Genomic DNA, 17298 nt, shown 5'->3' on the forward strand with positions numbered 1-17298 from the left:
TGGAGAGGGTGTGGAGAAAAGGGAACCCTCTTGCACAGTTGGTAGGAATGTAAATTGATACAGCCACTATACTATGGAAAACAGTATAGAGGTTCCTTAAAGAACTAAAAATAGAACTACCATATGACCCAGCAATCCCACTACTAGGTATATTCAAAAAGACACATGCACCCCAATGTTCACTGCAGCACTATTTACAATAGACAGGACACGGAAGCAACCTAAATGTCCACTGATAGTTGAATGGATAAAGAAAATGTGGTACATATATACAATGGAATATTACTCAGCCATAAAAAAGAAACGAAATTGAGTTATTTCTAGCGAGGTGGATGGACCTAGAGAGTGTCATACAGAGTGAAGTAAGTCAGAAAGAGAAAAACAAATATCGTATATTAACTCATATATGTGAAATCGAGAAAAATGGTACAGATGAACCTATTTGTAAAGCAGAAATAAAGACACAGACATAGAGAACAAACAAACGTATGGATACCAAGGGGGAAAGGGGGCAGTGAAATGAATTGGGAGATGGGGATTGACATATATACACTACTGATACTGTGTATAAAATAGATATCTAATGAGAACCTACTGTATAGCACAGGGAACTCTACTCAATGCTCTGTGGTAACCTAAATGGGAAGGAAATCCCAAAAAAGGGATATACGTATACATACAGCTGATTCACTTCGCTGTACAGCAGAAACTAACACAACATTGTAAAGCAACTATACCCCAATAAAAATAAATAAATAAAATGAAAAAGATCTGAGTTGAAGTCCTATGTCTGCCACTTACTAGCTGTATGCCCCTAGTCATGTCCCTTACCGTCTCTGAGATTGAATTTCATCATCTGTAAAACAGCAGTAGTAGATTCTAGCAACAGGGCTATTCTAAGGGTTAAATTAGTCACTGTATATAGAGTGATATAACGTTGCTCCTGGCTCATAACAGGCATTCAATGCTATTTTCCTTACCATTGCACACAGGACCTCCTGCCATGATCTGCCTTCTGCCTACCTGCCCCCGCTTTTTTTTCTGGCCCTGCAGCTCAGCATGCAGGATCTTAGTTCCCCAACCAGGAATTGAACCCGGGCCCCCTGCAATGGAACCATGGAGTACTAATCACTGGACTGCCAGGGAATTCCTCCACCCCCTTTCTGAGCTTCATCTCTACCTGCACCCCCCAAACCCCAAATCTTATGCCACAAACACACTCGACTATTCAGTCCCCCAATCACAGTATGCTGTTTCAGACTTCCAAGCTTTGGACCACACTGATTTCCCTATTAGAAATGCTCACCCACCCATTCATCTTACAAACATTTTTTCATTCCCTCCATTATATCTTCACTGCCCCTTAGTCTCCTAGCATATAACATTTTATCACAGCGATTTGCTTATAAGTCTATCTCCCTACTTAGGACTGTGAACCTCTAGAGGGCAGGGACCACTTGTCTTTGTATCCCCAACACTTAGCACAAAACCGAGAAGATGGTAGGTATCCCTTCATGTTTGTTAAGTGACTGTAATAGAAAGCAAATTGTAAGTGAAGCAACATTCTTATATTTCTATAGTAAGTTCTCAATACTTACATGGATAATGCAAGCATCTTTCGATATGCCACGTTGGGTAATAAAACATCCTATTGGAAATCTTGGTGTGCAGTACTTTTTTCCATCTTCCATATCACGACACCATATCACTGGCATATTATCAATAATCCTAAATATAAATATTTTTAAGGAAAAGATTTAACAAGCATTTCAAATCAAGCAATACTAACATCAACTTACATAGGTTTAAGTTCAGATTTTTAATCAAACTCAAGTCACAAAAAATAGTATACAATTTCAGTAGATATTAAATAGTTATTAAAACTACTTCTGAAAGGAAGTGAAAAATTAAGTCTTGTGATTTCAGATGCTAAACACAACAGTGATGTTGATAATTCAGTTATATTCCTCTCTTCAAGAAATCCAGCTTTTGGGCTTCCCTGGTGGTGCAGTGGTTAACAATCCACCTGCCAATGCAGGCAACACAGGTTCAAGCCCTGGTCCAGAAAGATCCCACGTGCTGTGGAGCAACTAAGCCCTTGCACAACACCTAATAAGCCTGCACTCTACAGCCCTCGAGCCACAACTACTTTAGCCTGCACGCCTAGAGGCTGTGCTCCACAACAAGAGAAGCCACCGCAATGAAAAGCCTGCACACTGTAACAAAGAGTAGCCGCTCGCCGCAACTAGAGAAAGCCCGCGCGCGGCAACAAAGACCGAACGCAGCCAAAAATAAATAAATAAATTTATTTTTTTAAAAAAGAAATCCACCTTTTTCTTTAGTTTTTTTTTTCCTTTTTTTAACACCTTTATTGGAGTATAATTGCTTTACACTGGTGAGTTAGTTTCTGCTTTATAACAGAGTAAATCAGCTATAAATATACATATATCCCCATATCTCTTCCCTCTTGCGTCTCCCTCCCTCCCACCCTCCCTATCCCACCACTCTTGGTGGTCACAAAGCAATGGCCTCATCTCCCTGTGCTATGCGGCTGCTTCCCACTAGCTATCGGTTTTACATTTGGTAGTGTATATATGTCCATGCCACTCTCTCACTTTGTCCCAGCTTACCCTTCCCCCTCCCCATGACCTCAAGTCCATTCTCTAGTAGGTCTTCATCTTTATTCCTGTCCTGCCACTAGGTTCTTCAAGACCATTTTTTTAAAGATTCCATATATATGTGTTAGCATACGGTATTTGTTTTTCTCTTTCTAACTTACTTCACTCTGTATGACAGACTCTAGGTCCATCCACCTCACTGTAAATGACTCAGTTTCATTTCTTTTTATGGCTGAGTAATATTCCATTGTATATATGGGCCACATCTTCTTTATCCATTCATCTGTCAATGAACACTTAGGTTGCTTCCATGTCCTGGCTATTGTAAATAGAGCTGCAATGAACATTGTGGTCCATGACTCTTTTTGAATTATGGTTTTCTCAGGGTGTATGACCAGGAGTGGGACTGCTGGGTCATATGGTAGTTCTATTTTTACTTTTTTAAGGAGTCTCCATACTGTTCTCCATAGTGGCTGTATCAATTTACATTCCCACCAACAGTGCAGGAGGGTTCCCTTTTCTCCACACCCTCTCCAGCGTTTATTGTTTATAGATTTTTTGATGATGGACATTCTGACTGGTGTGAGGTGATACCTCATTATACTTTTGATTTGAATGTTTCTAATGATTAGTGATGTTGAGCATCCTTTCACATGTTTGTTGGCAATCTGTATATCTTCTTTGGAGAAATGTCTATTTAGGTCTTCTGCCCATTTTTGGATTGGGTTGTCTGTTTTTTTGATATTGAGCTGCTTGTAAATTTGGGGGATTAATCCTTTGTCAGTTGCTTCATTTGCAAATATTTTCTCCCATTGTGAGGGTTGTGTTTTCATCTTGTTTACGGTTTCCTTTGCTGTGCAAAAGTTTTTAAGTGTCATTAGGTCCCATTTGTTTATTTTTGATTTCATTTCCGTTTCTCTAACAAGTGGGTAAAAAAGGATCTTACTGTGATTTATGTTATAGAGTGTTCTGCCTATGTTTTCCTCTAAGAGTTTGATAGTGTCTGGCCTTACATTTAGGTCTTTAATCCATTTTGAGTTTATTTTTGTGCATGGTGTTACAGAGTGTTCTAATTTCATTCTTTTACATGTAGCTGTCCAGTTTTCCCAGCACCACTTATTGAAGAGGCTTTCTTTCCTCCATTGTACATTCTTGCCTCCTTTATCAAAGATAAGGTGACCATATGTGCATGGGTTTATCTCTGGGCTTTCTATCCTGTTCCATTGATCTATATTTCTGTTTCTGTGCCAGTACCATACTGTCTTGATTACTGTAGCTTTGTAGTATAGTCTGAAGCCAGGGAGCCTGAATCCTCCAGCTCCGTTTTTTCTTTCTCAAGATTGCTTTGGCTATTCAGGGTCTTTTGTGTTTCCATACTAATTGTGCAATTTTTTATTCTAGTTCTGTGAAAAATGCCAGTCGTAGTTTGATAGGGATTGCATTGAATCTGTAGATTGCTTTGGGTAATAGAGTCATTTTCACAATGTTGATTCTTCCAATCCAAGAACATGGTATATCTCTCCATCTATTTGTATCATCTTTAATTTCTTTCAATAGTATCTTATAGTTTTCTTCATACAGGTCTTTTGTCTCCTTCAGTAGGTTTATTCCTAGGTATTTTATTCTTTTTGTTGCAATGGTAAATGGCAGTCTTTCCTTAATTTCACGTTCAGATTTTTCACCATTAGTGTATAGGAATACAAGAGATTTCTGTGCATTAATTTTGTATCCTGCTACTTTACCAAATTCATTGATTAGCTCTAGTAGTTTTCTGGTAGCATCTTTAGGATTCTCTGTGTATCGTATCATGTCATCTGCAAACAGTGACAGATTTACTTCTTTTCCAATCTGGATTCCTTTTATTTCTTTTTCTTCTCTGATTGCTGTGGCTAAAACTTCCAAATCAACATTGAATAATAGTGGTGAGAGTGGGCAACCTTGTCTTGTTCCTGTTCTTAGTGGAAATGGTTTCACTTTTTCACCATTGAGAATGATGTTGGCTGTGGGTTTGTCCTATATGGCCTTTATTATGTTGAGGTAAGTTGCCTCTATGCCTACTTTCTGGAGGGTTTTTATCATAAATGGGTTTTGAATTTTGTAAAAAGCTTTTTCTGCTTCTATTGAGATGATCATATGGTTTTTATCCTTCAGTTTGTTAATATGGTGTATCACATTGATTGATTTGCTTATATTCAAAAATCCTTGCATTCCTGGGATAAACCCCACTTGATCATGCTGTATGATCCTTTTTATGTGATGTTGGATTCTGTTTGCTGGTTTTTCTTGAGGATTTTTGCATCTATATTCATCAGTGATATTGGCCTACAGTTTTCTTTTTTGTGACATCTTTGCTTGGTTTTGGTATCCGTGTGGTGGTGGCCTCTTAGAATGAGTTTGGGAGTGTTCCTCCTTCTGCTATATTTTGGAAGAGTTTGAGAAGGTTAGATGTTAGCTCTTCTCTAAATGTTTGACAGAATTCACTTTTGAAGACATCTGGTCCTGGGCTTTTGTTTGTTGGAAGATTTTTAATCACAGCGCTTGTCATTGGTCTGCTTATATTTGCTATTTCTTCCTGGTTCATTCTCGGAAGGTTGTGCATTTCTAAGAATTTGTCCATTTCTTCCAGGTTGTCCATTTTACTGGCATAGTTGCTTGTACTAATCTCTCATGATCCTTTGTATTTCTGCAGTGTCAGTTGTACTTCTCCTTTTTCATATCTAATTATATTGATTTGAGTCTTCTCCCTTTTTTTCTTGATGAGTCTGGGTAATAGTTTATCAATTTTATTTATCTTCTCAAAGAACCAGCTTTTAGTTTTAATGATATTTGCTATTGTTTCCTTCATTTCTGTTTTCATTTATTCTGATCTGTGCTTTATGATTTCTTTCCTTCTGCTAACTTTGGGGGTTTTTTTGTTCTTCTTTCTCTAATTGCTTTAGGTGTAAGGTTACATTGTTTATTTGAGATGTTTCTTATTTCTTAAGGTAGGATTTTATTGCTATAAACTTCCATCTTAGAACTGCTTTTGCTGCATCCCATAGGTTTGGGGTCATTGTGTTTTCATTGTGATTTGTTTCTAGGTATTTTTTTATTTCCTCTGATTTCTTCAGTGACCTCTTGGTTATTTAGTAGTGTATTGTTTAGCCTCCATGTGTTTGTATTTTTTACAGTTTTCTTCCTGTAATTGATATCTAGTCTCATAGTGTTGTGATAAGAAAAGATACTTGATATGATTTCATTTTCTTAAATTTACCAGGGCTTGATTTGTGTCCCAAGATATGATCTATTCTGGAGAATGTTCCATGAACACTTGAGAAGAAAGTATTCTGTTGTTTTTGGATAGAATGTCCTTTAAATATCAATGAAGTCCATGTTGTTTAATGTGTCATTTAAAGCTTGTGTTTCCTGGAGACCTTCAAGATGGTGGAGGAGTGAGACATGGAGATCGCCTTCCTCCGCACAAATACATCAGAAATACATCTACATATGGAACAACTCCTACAGAACACCTACTGAACGCTGGCAGAAGACCTCAGACTTCCCAAAAGGCAAGAAACTCCCCACATACTGGCCATGTCGCTGACAGGGTCTTGGTGCTCCGGTAGGGTGTCAGGCCTATGCCTCTGAGGTGGGAGAGCCGAGTTCAGGACATTGGTCCACCAAAGACCTCCCAGTTCCACGTAATATTAAATGGCAAAGGCTCTCCCAGAGATCTCCATTACAACACTAAGACCCAGCTCCACTCAACAACCAGCAAACTACAGTGCTGGACACCCTATGCCAAACTAGCAAGACACGAACACAACCCCACCCATTAGCAGAGAGGCTGCCTAAAATCATAATTAGGTCACAGACACCCCAAAACACACTACCGGATGCGGTCCTGCCCACCAGAAAGACAAGATCCAGCCTCATCCTCCAGAACACAGGCACCAGTCCCCTCCACCAGGAAGCCTACACTACCCACTGAACCAACCTCAGCCACTGGGGGCAGACACCCAAAACAACAGGAACTACGAATCTGCAGCCTGCGAAAAGGAGACCCCAAACACAGTAAGTTAAGCAAAATGAGAAGACAGAGAAACACGCAGCAGATGAACGAGTAAGACCAAACCACCAGACCAAACAAATGAAGAGGAAATAGGCAGCCTACCTGAAAAAGAATTCAGAGTAATGATAGTAACGATGATCCAAAATCTTGGATATAGAATGGAGAAAATGCAGGAATCTTTTAACAAGGACCTAGAAGAACTAAAGAGCAAACAAACAATGAACAACACAATAAATGAAATTTAAAATTCTCTAGAAGGAATCAATAGCAGAATAACTGAGGCAGAAGAACGGATAAGTGACATGGAAGATAAAATAGTGGAAATAACTACTGCAGAGCAGAATAAAGAAAAAAGAATGAAAAGAATTGAGGACAGCCTCAGAGACCTTTGGGACAACATTAAATGCACCAACATTCGAATTATAGGGGTCCCTGAAGAAGAAGAGATAAAGAAAGGGACTGAGAAAATATTTGAGGAGATTATAGTTGAAAACTTCCCTAATATGGGAAAAGAAATAGTTAATCAAGTCCAGGAAGCACAGAGAGTCCCATACAGGATAAATCCAAGGAGAAACATGCCAAGACACATTAATCAAACTATCCAAAATTAAATACAAAGAAAAAATATTAAAAGCAGCAAGGGAAAAACAACAAATAACATACAACGGAATCCCCATAAGGTTAACAGCTGATCTTTCAGCAGAAACTCTGCGAGCCAGAAGGGAGTGGCAGGATATATTTAAAGTGATGAAAGGGAAGAAACTACAACCAAGATTACTCTACCTAGCAAAGATCTCATTCAGATTCAATGGAGAAATTAAAACCTTTATAGACAAGCGAAAGCTAAGAGAATTCAGCACCACCAAACCAGCTTTACAACAAATGCTAAAGGAACTTCTCTAGGCAGGAAACACAAGAGAAGGAAAAGATCTACAATAACAAACCCAAAACAATTAAGAAGATGGTAATAGGAACATACATATCGATAATTACTTTAAATGTAAATGGATTAAATGCTCCAACCAAAAGACATAGACTGGATGAATGGATACAAAAACAAGACCCGTATATATGCTGTCTACAAGAGACCCACTTCAGACCTAGGGACACATACAGGCTGAAAGTGAGGGGATGTAAAAAGATATTCCATGCAAATGGAAATCAAAAGAAAGCTGGAGTAGCGATTCTCATATCAGACAAAATAGACCTTAAAATTAAGACTATTACAAGAGACAAAGAAGGATAGCTTTTTCTTTTGATTTTCATTTGCTGTATCATAACATTTTACACAAACTTTTACACATTTCTGTCTTGTTAAAAGAAAACTATTACAAAAGAAAATTTTAAATATTAAGAGATTTGACTAAATTGTATAAATCAAATGTCACAAAACAAGCACTTTATCTTACAAATAAAACTTTTCTTCAGAGACTTCAGTATGCCATCATTCTCAGCACTATCTCCTCTACATTTCAGTTCATACCTAAAGTGATTACAGTAGACACACAGACACATACACTGCTTTCACCACTAAACAGAAGAATTCGCCTTCTTCAGTATTATAAAAGGTGGGGTATAAAATCCATTGTAGTGGAAATTCCCTGGCAGTCCAGTGGTTAGTACTTCATGCTTCCACTGCAGGGGACGCAGGTTCTATCCCTGGTTGAGGAACTAAGATCCCGCAAGCCTCACGGTGCAGCCAATAAATAAATAAATAAAATCCACTGTAGCTTTCTAAAAACTACCCTGATCTACAACCCTTCACTTAAAACTGATAATAAAATTGGTTATAGTGATGGTTACACAACTCCATGAGTATACTATAAAGCATTGAATTGGACACTTTTGAGTGGGTGAATTATTTGGTATGTGAATGATCTCTCAATAAAGCTGTTACCAAAAAAAGTGATAATAAAATATTTGATGCTTTTAATATGAAACCTCTTGTTTACAAAGTCTAGCTACAGGAGATTATCAAGATGAAGTGCCAATGTGGTTCATCAGAAAACAATAAGCAAGAGGGCTTCCCTGGTGGCGCAGTGGTTGAGAGTCCGTCTGCCGATGCAGGGGACACGGGTTCATGCCCCGGTCTGGGAAGGTCCCACGTGCCACGGAGCGGCTGGGCCCGTGAGCCATGACCGCTGAGCCTGCGCATCCGGAGCCTGTGCTCCGCAACGGGAGAGGCCACAACAGTGAGAGGCCCACATACAGGAAAAAAAAAAAAAAAGAAAAGAAAACAATAAGCAAGAATAAACAATGAAAATTTAACACTTCATATCCTGAAATCATACAAATATTAACCCTAAAATTCCTTATTGGCAACTGAACTAAACTGTCATGTTTCTTCCGTCCAAAGGATAGCATTTCTTGAAAAGGCACACTTTTCTCTTAGGACAATGGTACTCCACAGGGGAATTGTGTGATTGTGTGCAACTTTAATCATCGAAAAGCGAATGCCTGACACACAGACCAATGGAACACATCAATAGGGAACCCAGAAATAGACCTACACAACTAGGCCCAAGTGATTTTTTCACAAAGGTGCAAAAGCAAGTAAGTGGAGGAAGAAGTGAAATTGCTGAAAAGGTCTTTCCAGCAAATGGTACTGAAGCAATTGCACACCTACAGGCACACACAAAAAAAGAATTTCAACCCAGACCTCACACCTTATACAAAAAATAACTCGAAATGGATCAGACTTAAATATATTAAGTCAAATTATAAAACTTTTAGAAGAAAGTCTTTAGGACCTAAGGCTATGCAAAGTCTTCTTAGACTTGACACCAGAAGCATGATGCATAAAAAGAAAACTTGATTACTGGACCACATAAAATTTAAAACATTTGCCTTGTGAAAGACCCTATAAAGAAGACGAAAACACAAGTCACAGACTGGGAGAAACTATTTGCAAACTACTGTTGCAATAAAGGAATCATAACTATTGATAGAATATACAAATAATTCTGAAAACTAAATAGAAAAAGAATAGAAAATGGGCAGCATGAGGGAGCCTTGTGCTGATGGAATTATGCTGTGTATTGACTGTGCTGGTGTGTACACGAATCTGCATCACACACACACACACACACACACACACACACATACACACAAGAGTGCGTGTAAAACTAGTGAAATCTGAAAAAGGTCTGTGCATTGTCCAACATCAATTCCCTGGTTTTGCTATTGTACTATAGTCATGCAAGATGTTACAATTGGGCAAACCTGGGTAAAGGGTACACAAGACCTCCCTGTTCATTTTTTTGTAGCTTCCTGTGAATCTGTAATTATTTCAAAATAAAAAGTTGTAAAACAAGCTAACATCTGATGGTTTCACATATATTAAAATTGATCAAATTATCCACTTTCAATATGTGTAGTTTATTGTACTTCAGTTATACTTCAATGAAGTTGAGAAAAAAGAAGAAAAAAGTTAGTGCCTTCATAACCGTGACTGCTCTTGAATACATCCTTACTCTATCCCCATATCTATTAAGATATCAAGGGCATTCTCAGGGTAGTTCTATTTGTAGTTTTTTAAGAAACCTCCATACTATTCTCCATAGTGGCTGTATCAATTTACATTCCCACCAACAGTGCAAGAGTGTTCCCTTTTCTCCACACCCTCTCCAGCATTTGTTGTTTGTAGATTTTCTGATGATGCCCATTCTGACTGGTGTGAAGTGATACCTCATTGCAGTTTTGATTTGCATTTCTCTAATGATTAATGATGTTGCACATTCTTTCATGTGTTTGTTGGCTATCTGTATATCTTCTTTGGAGAAATGTGCTAACACATATATATGGAATCTAAAAAAAAAAATGTCATGAAGAGATTAGTGGTAGGATGGGAATAAAGACACAGACCTACTAGGGAATGGACTTGAGGATATGGGGAGGGGGAAGGGTAAGCTGTGACGATGTGAGAGAGTGGCAGGGACATATACACACTACCAAATGTAAAATAGATAGCTAGTGGGAAGCTGCCGCATAGCACAGGGAGATCAGCTAGGTGCTCTGTGACCACCTAGAGGGGTGGGATAGGGAGGGTGGGAGGGAGGGTGATGCAAGAGGGAGGGGATATGGGAACACGTGTATATGTATAACTGATTCACTTTGTTGTAAAGGAGAAACTAACACACTATTGTAAAACAGTTATACTCAAATAAAGATGTTAAAAAAAAAAGATATCAAGGGCAATATCAATAGACACTGAGAGTCCAATTACATCTACTTATATCACCCTACCCAAAATATGCAAGAACAAAAAATTAAACTTTTTTCTTTATGAAGTAAAAATAAAACTTGAAAGGCAAAACCTTTGTGTGGAACCACCAACTACTGCAGATAGCTTAAAGAGCATATAGTCATCCCTCAGTATCAGTGAAGGATTGCTTCTAGAACTCCCAAGGATATCAAAATCCACAGATACAAAAATCCACCATTGCTCAAGTCCCTCATATAAAATGGTGGAGTATATGCATATAACCTACACACATCCTCCCCTATACAGTTGACCCTTGAACAATGCAGAGGTTAGGGGGCCAACCCTCCCTGATGTTGAAAATCTACCTGTAACTTATAGTTGGCCCTCTAAACAGATGGTTCCTCTGAATCAGGTTCCACATCCAGGGATTCAGCCAACCACAGATCATATATTGAAAAAAATCGGGGTATAAGTAGACCCACGCAATTCAAACCTGTGTTGTTCAAGGGTCAGCTGTACTTCAAACCATCTCTACATTATTTATAATACTTAATACACAATGTAAATGCTATGTAAATTCTAGTTTTGCTTTTGGGAACTTTCTGGAATTTTATTCCCCGAATATTTTCGATTCCAGGTTGGTTGAATCTTCAGATGCGGAACCCTTGGATTTGGAGGGCCAACTGTATTAATGTATTCTTCTGGCAACGCCAGATTCTACCTCCTTTCCTTTTTCTTTACCTCCTTTTAAAGCAAAGACTCAGGTGCAACCATGGTTGACCCTTGAATGACACAAGTTTGAAGTACCCGTGTTCACTTACGTGCAGATTTTTTTCAATAAATATACAGTGGGCACTCTGATTCCGTGGGTTCCACATCCGCAGATTTAACCAACCGTGGATGGCAAACGTAAAATTTAATACACGATCCGTGGTTGGTTGAATCTGCAGATGTGGAACATGCCTATGGGGAAGGCTGACTGTGGGCTTGAGCATATGTGGATTTTGGTATCTGCAGTGAGTCCTGGAACCAATCCCCCATGGATACCGAGGGATGGCTGTATATGTAGTCAGTTTTGAGAAGATTCATTTTGAAATAAGATTTAAAATAAGATCAACTGAATAACCTCATAAGGAGATGATGTTATTCGTTCTCCAAATAGTACTTGTCCAAGATTTTCAGAAAGGCTTTTCTTTCCAGAGTCTTGACAGAAGTCCAAAAAAAAAAAAAATAAGAGAGGTTCAAGTAAGGTAAAAAAAAAAAAAAAAAAATCAAAGAAATCAGTCCTTATAATTTATCTAGCCTCTCCACTTTTACTGGTAGATTCTTCTAAAAATATGACCCAGAATCTTTCTATTTATGATTTATAGACCTCATTATATGTTCCTCTTGAAACTGTTTAACCTCTGATAATTATGAATTCATTATTTAAAATTCTCATGGTACTGCTCTTGACTTTTGTAACGCAGGTAATCACAATCAAAAAGAAAACAACACTATTTTTAGGATTAAACTTCAAATTACACATAAGCACAAATAAGGAAACAATGGCTTAAGGTCTGTACTGATTCGAACCTGGGACATTGAGAAACTGTAATTATCAGTTCTGATCAAAGGGGAATTAAAAAACAAACACCCCCAAACATATTCCCACATATTCACAAATCAAATAGTTACTAGGTGAAAAGAATTACAATTACCTTTAAGTAAATTTGAATGTAAAATGGCTTAAGTAGAAGATAAAATAAATGGTAGGCCTCTGTAATCTTTTAAATTCTCATACTAACACCCTACATTTTCACCTGGTATTTTAATGAAAATCAGACCTGATTTTATTTCTGCTTAATTAGTAGAAATAAAGTAATACCAAAGGGAACTACAATCATTTTTTCTAAGAAGTACATCATTTGTTGTTATTCTCAAATGAATGATCATACTGAATCTTATAATAACTACTCACTACTAAACTAAGCACCTTCATCCGTTAAAAATCTTAGTATAAACCTACCTTAGTATTTGATATTTTGGAAATAAGATACAACTCTGCAAAGATATTTTTTCAAGTTCAAAGTGTAGTAAATTTATAATTTTCCTTTCTTAGAAAGAAAAATCAAGTATGGCAACTTGCTAATTTTTTAAGCACTTGTCTCACATTGAAAGCTCTCTATTCTAATCATTTTTTCTGTTACGTTTGTTATAAAATTACCACTACATTTCTTAATATATTCAGGGCTTTCGTTCACTAACTTGAAAAGCTTAAGGCACATTTGAACACAATTATATCATAATTATGATATAAATTAATCACAATTATATCAATTATATTGGATATAATTATAATACTTAACAACTTACATATTATACTCATAAGGTAGCACAGATTCCACTGAGTCCAGTCTATTTACAAATAGTGCTACTGATGACTACAAGAAGGGAAAGAAAAAATCATTACTAATACAAAGTAATATAAGGTAGCACTTGCAAAATACATAATGAAGTAAGTGAAAGGTAATTGGGTCTATTGCTCCCATCAATTTATAACTGTATAGTTATAAATTTATAACTTAGCACAGTATTATAAATTTATAACAGTACAGTTATACATTTTTAAAACAGTATAGCTATAAATTCATAACATTTCATTTATCTGGCATCATCAGGGTCTTTGAATACATAAATTTTTCAGATACCTCAGCCATTCTTAACGTTTTTTAATTATAGAACCCTTTGAGAATAGGATGAAAGCTATGGCTCCTCGCCCCAGAAAAGCACACATATTCACCAAATTCCCTGTTCAGCTTTAAGAGGCTTCATAGGGCCCCTAGGGTCCATGGAACTCAAGTTAAGAACTTGAAATAATTAAAGCTACCTGCATAAGTGCTTTTCTTGCATTATTGTAACCATTTTTTTTTCTTTTGTGGTATGCGAGCCTCTCACTGCTGTGGCCTCTCCCACTGCGGGGCACAGGCTCCGGACGCACGGGCCCAGCGGCCGTGGCTCACGGGCCCAGCCGCTCCGCGGCATGTGGGATCTTCCCAGACCGGGGCACGAACCCGTGTCCCCTGCATCGGCAGGCGGGCTCTCAACCACTGCGCCACCAGGGAAGCCCTTGTAACCATTTTTATAAGAATTATTCTAACATACAGTTCACTCTTTCCTATCTTAAACAAAACATTATGATCACAATTTAACCTTCCTTGATGACTCAGGGTCATTTTGAGCATCAATCATTGCACCTGCTTTGACTCTGTGACATCTCCAGTATCAAATGAGATGAGAACAGCTATTTGCCCCAAAACTGAATGGCAAGAGATAACTACTTACACCCCTGCTACCCACACCCCTCCACCCCTACCAAAGAACATAAACTTGTTTGTAAAGAGTTTCCTTTCTTTTGGTAAAGAGTTTCTCTTTCATTTTGGCTGTCAGCTGTCATTATGCCTTTTCTCCCTTTTTTCCCCCTAATCTGCTATAGGGTAAGCCCTCAATTTGTGTAATAAATGCTCAGATTTGTTAAAACTATGTGGAAAAGGCCATAAAAAAGAATGAAATTTTGCCATTTGCAACACCATGGATAGACCTAAAGGGTATTACGCTTCGTAAAATAAGTTAGACAGAAAAACACAAATACTGTATGATATCACTTACATGTGGAATCTAAAAAATAAGATGAATGAATATAACAAAACAGACTCACAGATATAGAGAACAAACTGGTGGTTACCACTGGGGAGAGGAAAGTGGGGAAGGGCAAGATAGGGGTAGGGAATTCACAGATACAAACTACTGTGTATAAAGGAAATAAGCTGCAAGGATATACCATACAGCACAGGGAATATAACCAATATTTTATAACTTTTAAAAATTAATTTATTTATTTATGTTTTATTTTTGGCTGCATTGGGTCTTCGTTGCTGCACGTGGGCTTTCTCTAGTTGCAGCGAGCGGGGGCTACTCTTCATTGCGGTGTGCAGGCTTCTCATTGCAGTGGCTTCTCTTGTTGCGAAGCACGGGCTCTACGTGTGCGGGCTTCAGTAGTTGTGGCACGTTGGCTCACAAGTTGTGGCTCGTGGGCTCTAGAGCACAGGCTCAGTAGCTGTGGCACACGGGCTTAGTTGCTCCATGGCCTGTGGGATCTTCCTGGACCAGGGCTCAAACCCATATCCCCTGCATTGGCAGGCAGATTCTTAACCACTGCGACACCAGGGAAGTCCTATAATAACTTTAAATGGAGGGAATTCCCTGGTGGTCCAGTGGTTAGGACTCAGTGCTCTCACTGCTGGAGCCCTCGGTTCCATCCCTTGACAGAGAACTAAGGTCCCGCATGCTGCACAGCAAGGCCAAAAAAAAAGCCTATATCAAAAAGACTATCTGAGAGCATGAAGTTAGTTCATGAACATTATAACATCTCTTCTGGCTGTTCATAGGACATTTTTGCTTACTTCCCTGGATCTCAGCTGTGCTCTTGATAATTTACCAGACAGGATTTTTTAAACCACTAAAACAGCAGAACTTGGGTAATCCATTATTCTTTTTCAAAATTTCATATGCTGCTTTCTAAAAGACTGAACATCTGCTATCATCTATACCATGTGGTTAGATTTTTCTTTCTTAAAGACAAGGACATGGAAAGTTATCACACTTGGGAACACATGTAAATAACCTTACTATAACTCTGTAAACAAGAGAATTGTATCTATACTTAGTGAAATCTAATCAGAAATTTAGCAATAGCAACATATATGAGTTATAGTTTTATAAAGGTGAATAGGCAAAGGTTTCTAAAGGACAGCAGATAACTAAAGATAATAGTTCTCATCTAGAGTCCCCAAACTGACAAAGTACATAAGATTTCAACTATATTTTAAAATACAGGACTTTCCTGGTGGCGCAGTTGTTAAGAATCTGCCTGTCACTGCAGGAGACACAGGTCTGAGCCCTGGTCCGGGAAGATCCCACGTGCCACGGAGCAACTAAGCCCGTGCACCACAACTACTGAGCCTACGCTCTAGAGCCCGCGAGCCACAACTACTGAAGCCCACGTGCCTAGAGCCCATGCTCTGCAACAAGAGAAGCCACCGCAATGAGAAGTCTGTGCATCACAACGAAGAGTAGCCCCTGCTCGCCACAACTAGAGAAAGCCCACGCACAGCAACGAAGACCCAATGCAGCCAAAAAGAAATATAAATAAATAAATAATTTTTTTAAAAAATAAATAAAATGCATATTTGGAGCTTACTATATTTATAAGAACCTTGATAGTTTCTCAAATCAAGTAGAAAAAAGATAGATTAATCAATAAATGGTGTTAAGACAACTGGTCACCAATCTGAAAAAAAAATTAAGAGGGCTCCTCTCATATATTACACCAGAAAATGTTAATCTTATTTAAATGTTAAAATTAAAACCATAGAATATAAGGAACCATAGGAGAATTATTTTATAATCTTGGCTGGTATGGTAACGATCTCTCAAATAGGGCACAAAACTCAGAAGTCATAAAAAATTTGACAAATAGAATAAAAGCCAATTTTTCTAAATGACAAAAGAAAAAAAACAATAAGCAAAACCAAAGACAACTGACAAACTTGGAAAAAGGATGCCATAGACAAGGAAGTAGTTTCCTTATTTAAGGGTTTCCACAAATCAACTTTTTAAACGTTCAACTTGGGACTTCCCTGGTGCCACAGTGGTTAAGAATCTGCTTGCCAATGCAGGGGACACGGGTTCGAGCCCTGGCCCGGGAAGATCCCACATGCTGTGGAGGAACTAAGCCCATGTGCCACAACTACTGAGCCTGTGCTCCAGAGCCCACGAGCCACAATTACTGAGCCCATGTGCCACAACTACTGAGCCCACGCACCTAGAGCCCATGCTCTGCAACAAAGAGAAGCCACTACAATGAGAAGCCCGCGCACCACAAGGAAGAGTAGACCCCGCTTGCTGCAACTAGAGAAAGCCTGCATGCAGCAACAAAGACCCAATGAAGGAAGAAAGAAAGAAAAGAAAGAAATTCGTTAAAGATTATATTTCTTTGCTAGGAAGCCTGCTGAAATAAAGAGCCAGTACTAGGTATTACCAGTCAGAGAAAAGGCAGGTGTAAAGTAATTTTTAAATGCTATTTCTTAGTTACACGTGTTTCACAAGATGATGGCTCAAAACACCACCATCTACACTTCTCACAGGAAAAGGCAAGATCCAGGATTAAGAGCAAGTTTGCTGCACCTGGAACTGGCCTCTAAAAACCCCAACTTTCACTTGGCTAAGTCTATAGTCAAACCACACCTCACACTGTTCTCAACTCTGTAATGCCTGTGTGGTTCCTTCTAAGAGAATATTACCCCACACACTCGACTGGGCAACCTGAGGTCAGAAAATAAGTCTTACTATTCATTAATAGTTTTTGAATTGATTACTTGCAAAAA

The 17298-nt window shown here is 38.3% G+C and overlaps 1 pseudogene; it reads right to left on the minus strand.

The window, feature by feature from the left end:
• LOC131747650 (transmembrane 9 superfamily member 2-like) overlaps nt 1-17298 on the minus strand; it is a 127127-nt pseudogene that overhangs the window by 101061 nt on the left and 8768 nt on the right.

Source organism: Kogia breviceps, chromosome X, assembly GCF_026419965.1.
Source record: "Kogia breviceps isolate mKogBre1 chromosome X, mKogBre1 haplotype 1, whole genome shotgun sequence".
NCBI classification, from domain to species: domain Eukaryota; kingdom Metazoa; phylum Chordata; class Mammalia; order Artiodactyla; family Physeteridae; genus Kogia; species Kogia breviceps.